The following is a 14,845-nucleotide window of genomic DNA, read 5'->3' on the forward strand; positions in this document are numbered from 1 at the left end:
ACAGTGTTCCTTGACTATAACCCCAAAATTTCTCATCAGAAATATTCCAAAATACAATAGCAACATTATAAGAATATCAATTATGACATCATTATCCCAGCCTGGATCCGCAGATTCAGGTTTTGAGATAAGCAGAGAATTGTAGATTATGTTAGAATTTATTGATTAGAAAAAAAGTTTATCACTGAAATAAAGTCAGGGGAATTTGATAATGTTCAGTTAAGCTTTAATTTGAGTTAACTCTAAACAAAGATATTAAATTATAGTTTTCTAAACAGTTTACTCATCTATTTAACCAACAGGTAATCTCTGCATGTCAACTAGGAGGGATGATGAGGTCCTCTGTGTCACCTCACTGTTGTGAATGGTGGCATCTACTATATAAACTATTTGCTGCACTGGTCATATTGTTGGGGGAAACAGAAAGTGAACAGGCTCCGGAAGGAGCTGAATACACACACAAGGATGAGAAAAAGGCTGGGAGAGGGTGCCATCATTTGGAAGCCTTAGTTCTGAGAACTGGGAGGGTTTTGGTAGCAGAGAATGGCCTCCTTCAGGTGGCCCATTTATAGAGCTAGCCTACTTGAAGACTGTTTAACAAAAAGGCACCCTATCATTCTGTGTCACACTTAATATGGGAAATAACTTGACACAAGTACACACGCATCACCCTGGAAAATGGCACAAAGTCCAAGTGTCAGACAATGCACTTATAATCACGTGGGAACGCTGTTTCAGCAATGCCTTAGTTATTATCAGGAAGGTAAATGAACAGTAAGACCTAACTGGATTCTCCACCCAACAACCAATCCTTCTTACCATAAGAAAAAAAGAGGTTCTAAGTACTACAAACACCAATTTCCCTTCAAAGGAGGACTCAGAACATAGATGCTATTGTTAAAACTCTGCTCCAAAGTCTTATTAGTGTTTGGTGACATCTCATTTATGAAAAATAATTTCCCCTTCCTCATTTCCAAAATTAGTAATACACTTTCCACCAGAAATATCTTTAAATCTTAAATAAATTTAAAAGTGTATTTAATGGTTATTTTATTATTGACTGTGGCACTTGATGAATTTTCTAGCACTGACTTCACAAAAAAACTCAGAAATTACATTTCAGCCCATCCTACATTCAGGCAGCAAAACTTAAGTGACATTAATAGGAAATAAAATTTTATAAACTAGGGAAGGAGTTATACTCTTATTTGATTCCCCAATTGATATTCTTGAATATAAGATCTCTCAGGTCAAAAAAGCAAGTTCTCAAAGCTCTACAATCCTATGTTGCATGACCATTATGAAAACCTGAGCATGTGTCTATTAACAACCACTAGATAAACTATTTTATGATCAGTTTATGATGCTGGGGGAGTATTAGCAGTTTGTCTTCACAGAATCAACTGGTTTAAGTGCATGGTCATCAGTAGCAGCTATTTTCTTGATAAATAACAACTGCTGATGTGAATGTTTTTGTGGTACACAGATGGGGCCTAAAAGATGGAAGCAATTTTAACAATGTAGTGAAACAGAGCACTTCTGCAATGCTAATGGGAACTATTCCAGAACAACTGCCATACAGAAGTATAGTTTAGCAAAGTGTTCTCCAACATTGTAGTATTTAAGATGGCATTTTTGACTTTAACAACATAAAATTTACTTTTGTTAGGTGGTTGGGCAGTGGGAAGAAGGGGACAGGAGGGAAGAAATGTCACTATCAATTTATTTGTTCTCACTGCAGCTCTAGTTAAGGGTTAAGTATGTGGGTCCCAGAGACAAGAGGACTTGTCTTAAATCCTGATCCCATCTTTTACTAGCTATGAAACATCTGCTTACCAGCCTCTCTAGAAATTTGCCATCTTAAGCTGTAAGACTGAATTTATAGGAAAAAAGGCAGTGTTTGCCACATTTTCTTAATCTTTCAGCATTTTTCTGTTGTAATTTTCCATATGAAAGTACTTATATATGCATCTATACTGCTTCAGGGATCACAGTAATTTTCAATTTTTAAGTACTGAATTGAATTAATTTATTTTCATCATCCAATAATTACTTTAGTTTTTTTTTTTTCATTTAAAAAAGTGATCATTATCCATTATTTCAAGGGTATAATTACATACCATTTGATGGCTGCATCATCGTAATTACTAGTTTATATAGAAGATTCTAAAAACTAAAAATCACTAGGCAAGTCAAGCAAATCTGATTCATTTTCCATTTGTCATAAGGATGCAATTCCTACATTTTAGTTTCTAAACCTAAAATAATGAAAGCATCCAATTCCTCTGCACTGGATTTCTACGATATGCTTCCGAGTGAGGAACAGAAATGTGCTATGAGAGTCCCTTTTAAGCATCATAAATGTCTTACTCTGGGATGTATCAGAATGTGCCCTATGGGTTGGTACCAGTACATTTTTGAGAATCCAGGTAAAATAAAGTTAAATCTGTTTGTTTTCTATGGGACCTTTCGGAGTCTTTAACATGCTGTTATCACATTTGCTCTCCAAAAGAGCAGAGGATATGCAGGGCTTCCTAAACTTGTTTGGAATTTCAGCCTCAGAAGCCTTGTTTGGCCGTGGAAACTTGACTTTCTCAACAACCAGTGAGACTAGGGATCCTGTGAACACACGTTGGGAAACAGCCTTCATTATTTCTTTCAAACATCTTTTCTTTTCTTTGGTACCATATATTTCATACACACACACACATACACACACACACACACCCCTCTCCTCTATACCCCTGAGCACACTGCTCAGTAAAGATGAATAAGTTGACAAGCATTTTGGACTACTTTGGTTAAATAATGTTTATTTCAACTTCTGATTTCAAACATGTATACAACAATGGCCTGAATCCTATAATTTTACTAAGGAGAATTTTGTGATCCTTTTCTTAGCTCTGGAATATCTGAATACTTCTGAGAAGAAACTGCTAAGAAAAATGACTAGACATACACTGGCATGCACAAGTCCTCTGTGGCTGTCAGCGTTTTGCTGGGCCCCACAATCCCAGCACATTTCCGTTACGATGGAGGAGCTGGCCACATGTCAGATAGGCTGTGCTCCCCAGGGCCATGCTATGGCAAGACTGAGGACTGAGACTCTACTTCCAGGAAGCATGAGGGAAGGTGAGCATGGCAGCTTTTCCAGTGACAAGAGGAAAGAAGAAATGGTTTTCTCTTTTTCTGGGGGAAGTGTGGAGGAAAGAAGATACTTGTTATGGGAAGTCACGGACTCCGAACAGAGTGACCTGCTGAAGCCGTGACAGAAGAACATAAATTGTGAAGATTTCATGGATATTTGTTAGTTCTCCAAGTTAATACTTTTATAATTTCTTACCCCTGTCTTTACTGCAATCTCTGAACATAAATTGTGAAGATTTCATGGACATTTATCACTTCCCCAATCAATACTCTTATAATCTCCTATGCCTGTCTTTACTTTAATCTCTTAATCCCGTCATCTTCATAAACTGAGGATGTATGTTGCCTCAGGACCCTGTGATGATTGCGTTAACTGCACAAATTGTTCGTAAAGCATGTGTGTTTGAACAATATGAAATCTTGGCACCTTGAAAAAGGAACAGGATAACAGTGATGTTCAGGGAACAAGGGAGATAACCACTGGGCCTGACTGCCTGGGAGCCAGGCAGGACAGAGCCATATTTCTCTTATTACCGAAAACGGGTAAGAGAAATATTGCTGAATTCTTTCCCCAGTAAGGAATATTAATAATTAACAGCCCTGGGAAAAGAATGCAATCCAGGTGGAGGTGGGGCTCTAAAATAGCCACTCTGGGGGTGTGTGCCTTATGCAGTTGCAGATAAGGGATGAAACACGCCCTGATCTCCTGCAGCGCCCCCAGGCTTGCTAGGATTAGGAAATTCCAGCCTGGCGAATTCTAGTCAGACCAGCTCTCTCTCTTGAACCCTGTTAAGATGTTTATCAATGACAATGCATGCACAGCAGGACATGGAAGTTCATTAGTGATTCTAGTTTTGCCCTGACCTTGTGATCTCACCCTGACCTTCTGCCTTGTGATCTTTTGTTGCCCTTGAAGCATGTGATCTCTGTGACCCACACTCTATTCGTACACTCCCTCTCCTTTGAAAATTACTAATAAAAACTTGCTGGTTTTATGGCTCAGAGGGCATCACAGAACCTGTTGACATGTGATGTCTACTCCGGACACCCAGCTTTAAAATTTCTCTCTTTTGTGCTCTTTCCCTTTATTTCTCAGACCGGCCAACACTTAGGGAAAATAGAAAAGAACCTACGTTGAAATACTGGGGGCTGGTTCCCCCGATAGATATTCACTGCTGTGCTGATTCAGAAAATGAAGAGACAAGATCACTATTCTTTTAGAAGGTGTAGGAGGTCCCTAAACAGATGGTGAGAGGCCCAGGGGCAGCAGAGACTGTGGCTTGCACAAGTCAGGGGTCAGAGGCAGAGAACATGGGGACCAGCCCCTTTCAGGGAATACCAGGTCCTGGACATTTAGGTGCATAGGCTATGGCATATGTGGTATATGTGGTATATGTGGTTAGGCTTCTAACACAGGCCTAAAACTTGGATTTGCTTCCTTTTCAATGTGATGAAATTCTCTCTTTTTTTTTTTTTTTTTTTTTTAAGGATAAGGTAGACTTTATTCAGGGGGACTACTATAATGGGGTTTTGTAGTAGGGGAGTGATATGATTTAGCTCTGTCCCCATTCAAATCTCATGTTGAACTGTGATCCCAAGTGTTGGAGGTGGGGCCTGGTGGGAGATGACTGAACCATGGGGGCAGATTTCTCCCTTGCTGTTCTCTTGATAGTGAGTGAGTTCTCATAAGATCTGGTGGTTTAAAAGTGTGTATCATTTTCCCCTTCGCTCTCTCTCTCCTGTCAGCATGTGAAGATGTGCCTGCTTCCCCTTTGCCTTCTGCCATGATTGTAAGTTTCCTGAGGCCTCCCCAGCCATGCCTTCTGTACATCCTGTAAAACTATGAGTCAATTAAACCTCTTTTCTCCATAAATTACCCAGTCTCAAGTATGTCTTTATAGCAGTGTGAGAACAGACTAATACATAGAGAGAGATCGGGCACAACTCAACGTGATGAAATTCTACTCATTCTTCAAGACCTATGTCCTTAAAGTTTTCCCAAGCCCTCAACTCCAGTGATAATTCATCACACCTTCCTCCAGCTTCTTTGTGCTTTGCTCATGCTTCTCTTGTGCCAGCCCATGTGTGAATTCATCTGTAAAAAATATTTTTTAAATATTCCCTCCAAATTTCATATTTTAAAGTCCTAACTCCCAGCACCTCTGAATGCAAATATTTGGAGATAGGGTCTTTAAAAGGTAATTAAGTTAAATAAGCTAGGTAGGGTGGGCCCTAATCCAATACGACAGGTGCTCTCATAAGAGGAGATCAGGACACAGACACATATTGAGGGAAGACAATATAAAGACATAGGATAAGATGGCCATCTACAAACCAAGGAAAGAGGCCTCAGAAGGAATCATTGCTGCCAACACCTTGATCTTGAACTTTTGCCTCCAGAACTACAAATATATAAATTTGTGTTGTTTAAGCTGCCTAGTCTGTGGTGCTTTGTTATGGCAGCCCTGACAAACTAATACACCATGTTATAGATGTGTGACATTTAAGAGATCACCTTGGACTTGCTGTTTTGTAACTGTGCCTTTGCACCTTTACACATTTTCTTCTACCTGGAATGACTTTCTCCTTTGCCTAAGAACTCCTAACTACTCCCCGCAAACACAATCCAGGTGTCACATTCTCTAGAAAGCCTGCCTTGAACACTTTGGCTAGAAAGAATGACTCTTCTGTCCTCTGCTTGTGCATAGTACAGACATTTACTACAATAGCACAAAGAGGGTATTAGCCCCTCCTAGACTTCGAGTTCCCTGGGTCTCTCAGGGACTGTGCCTTGTGTGTCTCTGCATCTGCAGCACCCATGATGATGCCTGACACAAACCAGATGCTCAACAACATAGACCCATTCCCTCTTCCCTTAGGGCCAGATGTGTTGTGGAAATCAGAATTTTTCCAACTCTATACAGGTATATTCAGACCCTCATGGGGTCTATGACAGCACTTTAATAATCGAAGTGCAATATTTTAGGAAAACATCAGTATTCACATTAAGCTTTGCTAACAAATGAATTTGTGTTAAACTTACAAAGGACCTTTGGGATTTTGAAAGTACAGATAAAGGACAGTGATCTCTTAATGCTCTACAGTCAGTCCTGCAATCACCCTTGTTCTGAAAGTGCAAATTTGTTTCAACGTGATTGGCATATGTTATCTCACCCTGTGAGAAACAGTAGGTCAGGAGTGTCCAGTCTTTTGTTTTCCCTGGGCCACACTGGAAGAAGAACTGTCTTGGGCCACACATAAAATACACTAATGATAGCTATAAAAATAAATCACAAAAAAATCTCATAATGTTTTAAGAAAGTTTATGACTTTATGTGGGGCTGGCTGCATTCAAAGTCATTCTGGGCTGCATGTGGCCTCCAGGCCACAGGTTGGACAAGTTTACACTAGGAGAATGTAGAAAACTGCACCCAGCTGAACTGAAGTGTGTAGAAATAAGACAGAACACATACATACATAACCCCAAATATCTTCTGGATACTTCAGATCACTGAGGTATCCAGTGATTATGAAATATGTCTATGCCCATCAACATGCAGTGTTACAGGTTTCTGTAAAACCCTATTTCTATAAAAATACAAAAATTAGCTGGACGTGGTGGTGGGCACCTATAATCCAAGCTACTCGGGAGGCTGAGGCAGGAGAGTCACTTGAACCCAGGAGGCAGAGGTTACCGAGATTGCACCATTGCACTCCAGCCTGGGTGACAGAGAGTGACTCCATCTCAAAAATAAAAATAAAAAAAAAAGAAGCAGTAACAGAGGCGGAGATATTTTTAATGTGAAGCCTCAGTGTTTGGCAACATTTCTCCCACATGCTAGAAGATGTGTGGGTTGTTTCCTTCCACTGCCGGTTTCCGCCACCGCTTGAGTTTCAGAGGGTGCCGTGAATCAATGACTGACTTTGGGTGGAAAATACTGGCAGGGGAGCTGCCTGGTATCTCGCCTTGCAGAATCAGTGTGGTAACAAACTACCTTAGCAAACGATACCTCTACACGAAGGCCGAACACATTAAAATCATGTCAGTTCTACACACAGTATTGAACACCCAACAGCTGTAGGATCACTGCTGGGCCCTGCTGGCTATGGTGATGGACAAAACAAAACTTTCAAGGACATCTGAGGGGTTTCAGAGAAACAGAACCAGCAGAAGGTAGAGAGGTAGAGAGGGAGAGAGGGATGGATGGATGGATGGATGGATGCATGGATGGAAGGATGGATGCATGGATGGATGGATGGATAGACACATAGACAGAAAGACAGACAGACAGACAGATGATAAACTGCAAGGAGTTGGCTCATACCAAGGCCTGGCTAAGCAAGTCTGAAATCTGTAGGGCAAAATTATCAGGAAGAATAGGCTGGATTCACAGCCATGAACTGAAGCTGCTGTCCGAAGGCAGAATGTATTTTCTCAGGAAACCTTCTGCTCTGCTTTTAAAACCTTTCAATGTATTGAATCAGGCCCACCCAGATTATCTCAAGTAATCTCCCTTACTTAAAGTCAACTGACTGTGGACTTTCATTACACCTATAAAATACATTCACAAGAGCTCAATTAAACAACATTACAGCTTCATTAAATAACTGGGGACTATATCCCAGCCAAGTGGACACATCGAAAAGATTATCACACTCCACCCTTTGTCAACTTGGCATCCATACACATGTCCTTAAACAATACTTAATCTCCAAGTTTTTAATAAAGTCAATAAGAAAGTTATCCTTTCACTAACATGATACAAGTATCCCACCTACATCTGAAATCACACTAACCCGTTCCCCCAGAAGAGGATGCAAAGTCCTTGGGTGGCGTTCACACTTCTCCGATATTCTGCAACTTAAACACTGAGAGAGAAAGTTAACTATCATTACCATATCTCATGTTAGATGATAAGTGGATAAGAGAGGGAGGAAAACAAAAATGTTTGGTTAATATATATGCAAACACATTCATAACAAAATAAGGAAGAAACATTCATAACTATCAGAGTCCGTGCTTCTGCAACCAGTCATGCGGTCATGGCAGATCCTTATAGCTATTTTCCTCTGCTAACCATTCTATATTCCTTATCCCTCAGCAAACACCTCAATTGCTTGTGATTCTTTGCTTGGTGGGAAGACTGAAACCTGCATCCCTGAGGAATCTGGGCCATTAGCCATCCTCAATTGGGTTCTGATTGTTATTGTTTTCCATTGCCTTTTATCACAGGACTTGGGAGTGCTAAAAGGCCCTAAGGGATCTCCTGTATTCTAGACATGCTCTACCTCACCTCCATTGTACAGCAGCAGCTTACACTTAGAAATCAGGACCAATCACCCCAGCCTATCCAGCAACCCCCTGCTTTGCCTGTTGACTGAGAGGCAGGAGCCAAAGGGGTCAGATGACAGTCTCAGCTTCCAGTTCAACGGAATCACTGTCCCTCCCTTTGGAACTAAGTCTCTAAGGATGGAAAACAACAATTTTCATAGTGGATCACTGGAGTGATAGTAAAGGGAGCCATTCTTGTTTCTACCCCTTGATTCCCAGACCTGTAGCCAAGTACTCCATTTTTCTAAGAGAAAGAGAATGAGTTATGTTTTTAAATAACTTCTTTTCTTTTTCCCCCTTTTCCCCTGTTCCCCGCTTCCTACTTAGTGCTTTAGAAATGAAGTTATAACCTTTACCTTCCCCTCACCAGGCACTCCCTACAAGGCAAGCTTATCTATGTGCTTGCTTAGAAGCTCTAGAATTTGAACTCTCCCACCAGGAGATGGCCTCAAGAGACAACAGTCAATTTACAACCTGAAGTGTGCCCTCAACAGAATTCTCTCCCACCTAGAGAGGATCTCAAGGCAACAGCCCCCTTACAACCTAGTTCTGCCCACAATGGTGCCAGCTTGACCATCTGGTAGATGAAGTGAGTCATGCAGACCCCACATCTGCTTGCTCCCTCTCCTGCATGCCATTCATGTCAAGTCCCACTTTAAAAGCCCCTGCTTTTTGCCCCAAAAGGAAAGCAGTACCCTTTAAGGCAGGAGCTTGTACCTCTTCCCGTAAGCTAAGCTTTGGAATAAATTCACTTTCTTTATACCAGACTCGCTCTTGTTAATTGAACTCTGCAAGTGGTGAGTGACTGAATCTGTATTTTAGTTGCAGACCCATGAATCCTGACTATGAGAGAAAGAGTGCCATATACTGGGTTCAGACTTAGAGCATATATGGTTGGGTAATATTTTGGTGAACATTACATGGGACACAAATATCTTAAAATCTTTGCCCATTCAGAGAGATCTATCCACATACCTCTTCCCAAAGACCTTTCTGTCACAATTTTCCAATTGTATTCCTTCCAAATCTCTGACTGCCCAGTCTATGAATTGGTATAGAACTGTACCTCTGGCCATTTTACCTTCCAAGCAAGATGAACAATCAGATGCACTGCTCAAAGCTCTACCCACTGGGGAGATTTCCCTTCACCACTGTCCTTCAGGGCTGTCCCAGAATGGGGCTACAGCATTATCACTTTTGGTTGGTGCCTGCATTATGGTGCAGAACCAACTTCAAACAGGCCTGAGTTTTCTCTCCCTCAGTCAACTAGACACAGGGAACTCCCACAAGGCCTGCAAACCAAAACATATCTGAGACAAGTCTCAATCAATTTAGAAGTTTATTTTGCCAAGGTTAAGAACATGCTCATGACAAAGCCTCAGGAGGTGCTGAGAACATGTGCCCAAGCTGGTTGGGTTACAGCTTGGTTTTATACAGTTTAGAAGCTACAAGCAGACATCAATCAATACATAAAAAGTGCACATTGGTTTGGTCTGGAAAGGCATACAACTCAAAGTGGGGAGGCACCTTCAGGTCACAGGTGGATTCAAAGATTTTCTGACTGGAAATTGGTTGAAAGAGTTAAGTTATCATCTAAAGTCTTGGAATCAACAGAAAGGAATGTCTGGGTTAAGATAAGGAGTTGTAGAGGCTAAGTTTCTTCTTATGCAGATGAAGCCTCCTCGTAGACTAGATGGTAAATGTTTCTTTTCTTTTCTTTTCTTGTTTTTGAGACGGAGTCTCACTCTGTCACCAGGCAGATCAATGGTGTGATCTAGGCTCACTGCAAGCTCCGCCTCCTAGATTCAAGCAATTCTCATGCCTCAGCCTCCCAAGTAGCTGAGACTACAGGTGCATGCTACCATGCCCGGCTAATTTTTGTATTTTAAGTAGAGACAGGGTTTCACCATGTTGGCCAGGATGGTCTCGATCTCTTGACCTCGTGATCCGCCTCCATTGGCCTCCCAAAGTGCTGGGATTACAGGCATGAGCCACCATGCCTGGCCAATGTTTCTTATCAGACTTAAAAAGGCACCAGACTCTCAGTTAATCTCTCCTGAATCAGAAAAAGACCTGGAAGGTGAAGGAGAACCTCTACAGAATGTAGATTTCCCCCCACAAGAGACAGTTTTGCAGGACTTTACACTTCATGAATGTGGTAGCACAATCACAGCTTACTGTAGCCTTGACCTCCCGAGCTCAAGCAATCCTCCCACCTCAGCCTCTGGAGTAGCTGGGACTACAGGTGTGTGCCACCAAGCCCAGCTAATATTTTTTTTTTTTTTGTAGAGACAAGGTCTCATTATGCTGCCCAGGCTGGTCTCAAACTCTTGGGTGCAAGCAATCCTCCTGCCTCAGCCTCACAAAGTGCTGGGACTACAGGTGTTAGCCACTGCACCCAGTCTGCAGGGCCATTAAAAAATCCATCAAGGCTGGGCACGGTGGCTCATGCCTGTAATCCCAGCACTTTGGGAGGCCAAGGCAGGTGGATCACCTGAGGTCAGGAGTTTGAGATCAGCCTGGCTGGTATGGCAAAACCTCATTTCTACTAAAAATACAAAAATTAGCCAGGCGTGGTGGTGGTCACTTATAATCCCAGCTACTTGGGAGGCTGAAACTTGAGAACTGCTTGAACCCAGGAGGTGGAGGTTACAGTGAGCCGAGATCGCACCACTGCACTCCAGACTGGATGACAGAGTAAGACTCCATCTCAAAAAAAAAAAAAAAAAAGGACATCAAAATATCCTACAGGGTAAAACACTTCCATTTCTTTCAAAGCCTGCTATCTGTTATTTTGTAATGTATCTTATTGCCTCAAAGAGTCTGTTCCATTAGTCTTAAGATCTCTGTTTTAATGTTAACGCTGGTCAGTTGTGCCTGAATTCCAAAGGGAGAAGGGTATAATGAGGTATGACTGCACCCCTCTCCCTTCCCATAATGGCCTGAACTAGTTTTTCAGGTTTACTTTGGAATGCCCTTGGCCAAGAAGGAGTCCATTCAATCTGTTGGAGGACTTACAATTTTATTTTTGGTCTACATTCCACAGATATGGGTTGAGAGAAAGAAGGTAATGTAGCAAGAATGAGGACCATGGACATTTGAGCCACTTCCTGTTCAGCTTAAATGTGCCCTCAGGACCTGCTCAAGCCAGATCTCAGGTAGACACCACTCCTGTTTGATGATGGAGTACTGCTGTGCATTCCTAACTTTATGGTGTAGTGGGTCAGACAATGCCCAGTTCACAGTAGGCAGCTCAGGCTTCATGGACACTTGGTGGCCCATGGTTCAGCATTCAGTCTATTAATATTCATAACTGGGCCAAAGTTGTTCCTTAAAAGGAGAGTTGTTGTATTAGTTCATTTTCATGTTGCTGATAAAGACATACCTGAGACTGGGCAATTTACAAAAGAAAGAGGTTTAATGGACTCACAGTTCCATGGGGCTGGGGAGGCCTCACAATCATGGCAAAAGGTGAAAGGCACATCTCACATGGTAGCAGACAAAAGAAGAGAGCTTGTGCAGGTAAACTCCCCTTCATAAAACCATCTGATCTCTTGAGACTTACTTACTATCACAAGAACAGCACGGGAAAGGCCCGCCCCCGTGATTCAATTATCTTCCAATGGGTCCCTCCCACAACATGTCAGAAATATGGGTGCTACAATTCAAGATGAGATTTGGGTAGGGACACAGTCAAACCCTATCAGTAGTTATCTACAGAGAACGGCAGAGTTTTGCTCCGAAATTCTAAGTGTGTGAGCTATGAATCACCTATGGGGACCAGCCAAGTACTCCAAACAGCATCCCTATGAGTCAGGATGCTTCAACTAACATTGGATTTGCTAGGTCATGTGGCCCAAATGGCAGAGCAACTTGAACAGGAGTCTGGACCTGTTGCAGAACATTCTCTTGTCCTGGGCCCTATTCAAAATGAGCAGTTTTTGGGTTACAAGGTAAATGGGCCAAAGTAACAAACACAAATCAGAAATATGTTGCCTCCAAAATCCAAAGAAAAGCCACCAGACACAATGCTTTTTTTCTAGTTAAAAGGAGAGGTCAGATGCAACAACGTATCTTTCACCTTAGACGGGACATCTCAACATGCCTCACAGCCCTAGACCCCTAGAAATTTCACTGACATGGATAGCCCATAAAATTCAGCGGGATTTATTTCTCATCTTTTGGCCAGTACAGGTCTTACCAATACGTAATTGCTACTTTCGGCTCAGCAGGTCCAGGCATCATGTTTGCAAGTTTGTGGCCTCTGTGATGTTATTGCAGTGTTACTGATTTCTTTTAAAAACAAGCTAACTGATTTTTTTTTTTAAAGAGTCAGTGTCTCCATTTGGTACTCTTTCAACCATGAACTGTTAAAAATTCAAGGTTTCTGTGTCTTTACATTAGTGCCTTCATTAAGTTGAAAGCAGAATGGTGCTGATAAACCAGAAATGAGCCCTGAAGAAAAGAGTGTTTATTGAGGATTGCTGAGAAGAGGACATTTAGTAACTGTTGTGGCTATCACTGGTTTAACTGCAAATGGGCTAATCAGTTAGACAGCTAGAAATCACGAGAAAAATTGTAGTAATTATTGATAATACAGAGAGTCAATACAGGTTAATTAAATAACTAGTCGTAGATTTCAAAATGATTTGATTGGCCAATTTTTAATTTTTTTTTTTTTGAGATGGAGTCTTGCTCTGTCACTTAGGCTGGAGTGCAGTGGCACAATCCTGGCTCACTGCAACCTCCACCTCCTGGGTTCAAGTGATTCGCCTGCCCCAGCCTCCCGACTAGCTGGGACTACAGGTGCCTGCCACTGCTCCCAGCTAATTTTTTTTTTTTGTATTTTTAGTAGAGATGGGGTTTCACCATGTTGGCCAGGCTCATCTCAAACTTCTGATCTCATGATCCACCCATCTCAGCCTCCCAAAGTGCTGGGATTATAGACGTGAGCCACTGCGGCCAGTTGATCTTTTTTTTTTTTTTTTTTTTTTTTTTTTTTATAAAAAAAGCTAGGGGCAGGTTCAGTAATAGTTCCTGCTGGATAGAAGGTGAGTTTAAAGTCAAATTCTCAAACCATGCTGGAGTATGTAAAAGCTCTTAGAGACATAGGGCAGAAGTCACTAGTTCTACTATGTGAGTATCAATGTGAGTATCAGTTCTTGATAAGTTTAGCAGAGGTTCTAGATGGTGCCAGTGGGAACTGGGCCAGGGTCAAAGTGACACTAACCTTCCCTGGACCCATTGCAAAGTGCTTGATTGCTTATTGAATAGCTGAGATCCATTAAGTAAGTACAAACCCAAGAGGTAGCAGAATGAAAACTTTAGTGTTCAGATGGTTGAGGAAAAGAATAAGAAGTCGTCTTGTCCTCCATGCCGATCTGTGAATAGTGCTACACTCATATGATTCCTGAGAACAGGAAAAAAAAAAAAAAAAAAAAAAACCCCACAAAACTCTGCTTTAAAGGATTTGTAATGAAATTCTATAGTCTGTCTCAGGATTCCAGACTGGGTGGGACAGTCCTGTCTGGCTATTCTTCCTTGATCCTAGACTTACTCCGTTGCACTGACACAGTTTATGTCTTTTGGCTTCTTATTCTGCTCTCATTGGAGAGCACTACGTGTGGATGAAACAGCCCTGTGACAATCACTGTCCTCTGACCACATTCCTCTTTCCCGGACTAAATCTTAGACAACAGCTCAGACCAGTAATAGATTCCCGCTGGCATGGTCCTATTCTGGGGAGACAAAAGAGATGCAATTGCTACATGTTCTGCAGAATCTTTCAATTAAGTCATGCACCAGATATTGGTGGAACAGATGACCTTCCAATTGTGAGATTCAAAGGGTCAATGATTGAAGTTTCCACCTATATCTTGGATGTGTTGCCTCTTTGAATAGTGACCACTAACTCATGTGATGTAGGAGTAAAGGAAAAAAATCCAGAGCTGTCCTTTGTCCTTTTATGGTTGGGAACTGCTTTTGTGATATAATCTGGGCTGTATGGTGACAGGTGACTTATGAATGCATGTGTTAGCTACGCAACCCTTCACTGTCCAAAGTCCTCAAAGACAGTCACAGGAGCCCCACAGCTGGCATCAGGAAATCTCATGAAATCTCCTGAAGCACACACATTATGTTCAAATTTCTATGACCTAAATGCAGCCCCTTTGGGCAACTATTGCTGTGTTTTTTGGTTTTGCTTTGTTGTTTTGCTTTTTGCTTTTAACATCACTGAGTCCATGAACAGCGGCTCAAACGACGACATTTTTGTGTACTATTTCTTAGCAATGAGGAAAAATCCTTTTTACTTGAAGGGACCATGAGGAGTGGAGAAACAATCCCTGGAGTCTTAAAGATCTGGGC

This window comes from Rhinopithecus roxellana, chromosome 2 (genome assembly GCF_007565055.1).
Source record: "Rhinopithecus roxellana isolate Shanxi Qingling chromosome 2, ASM756505v1, whole genome shotgun sequence".
Classification (NCBI taxonomy): domain Eukaryota; kingdom Metazoa; phylum Chordata; class Mammalia; order Primates; family Cercopithecidae; genus Rhinopithecus; species Rhinopithecus roxellana.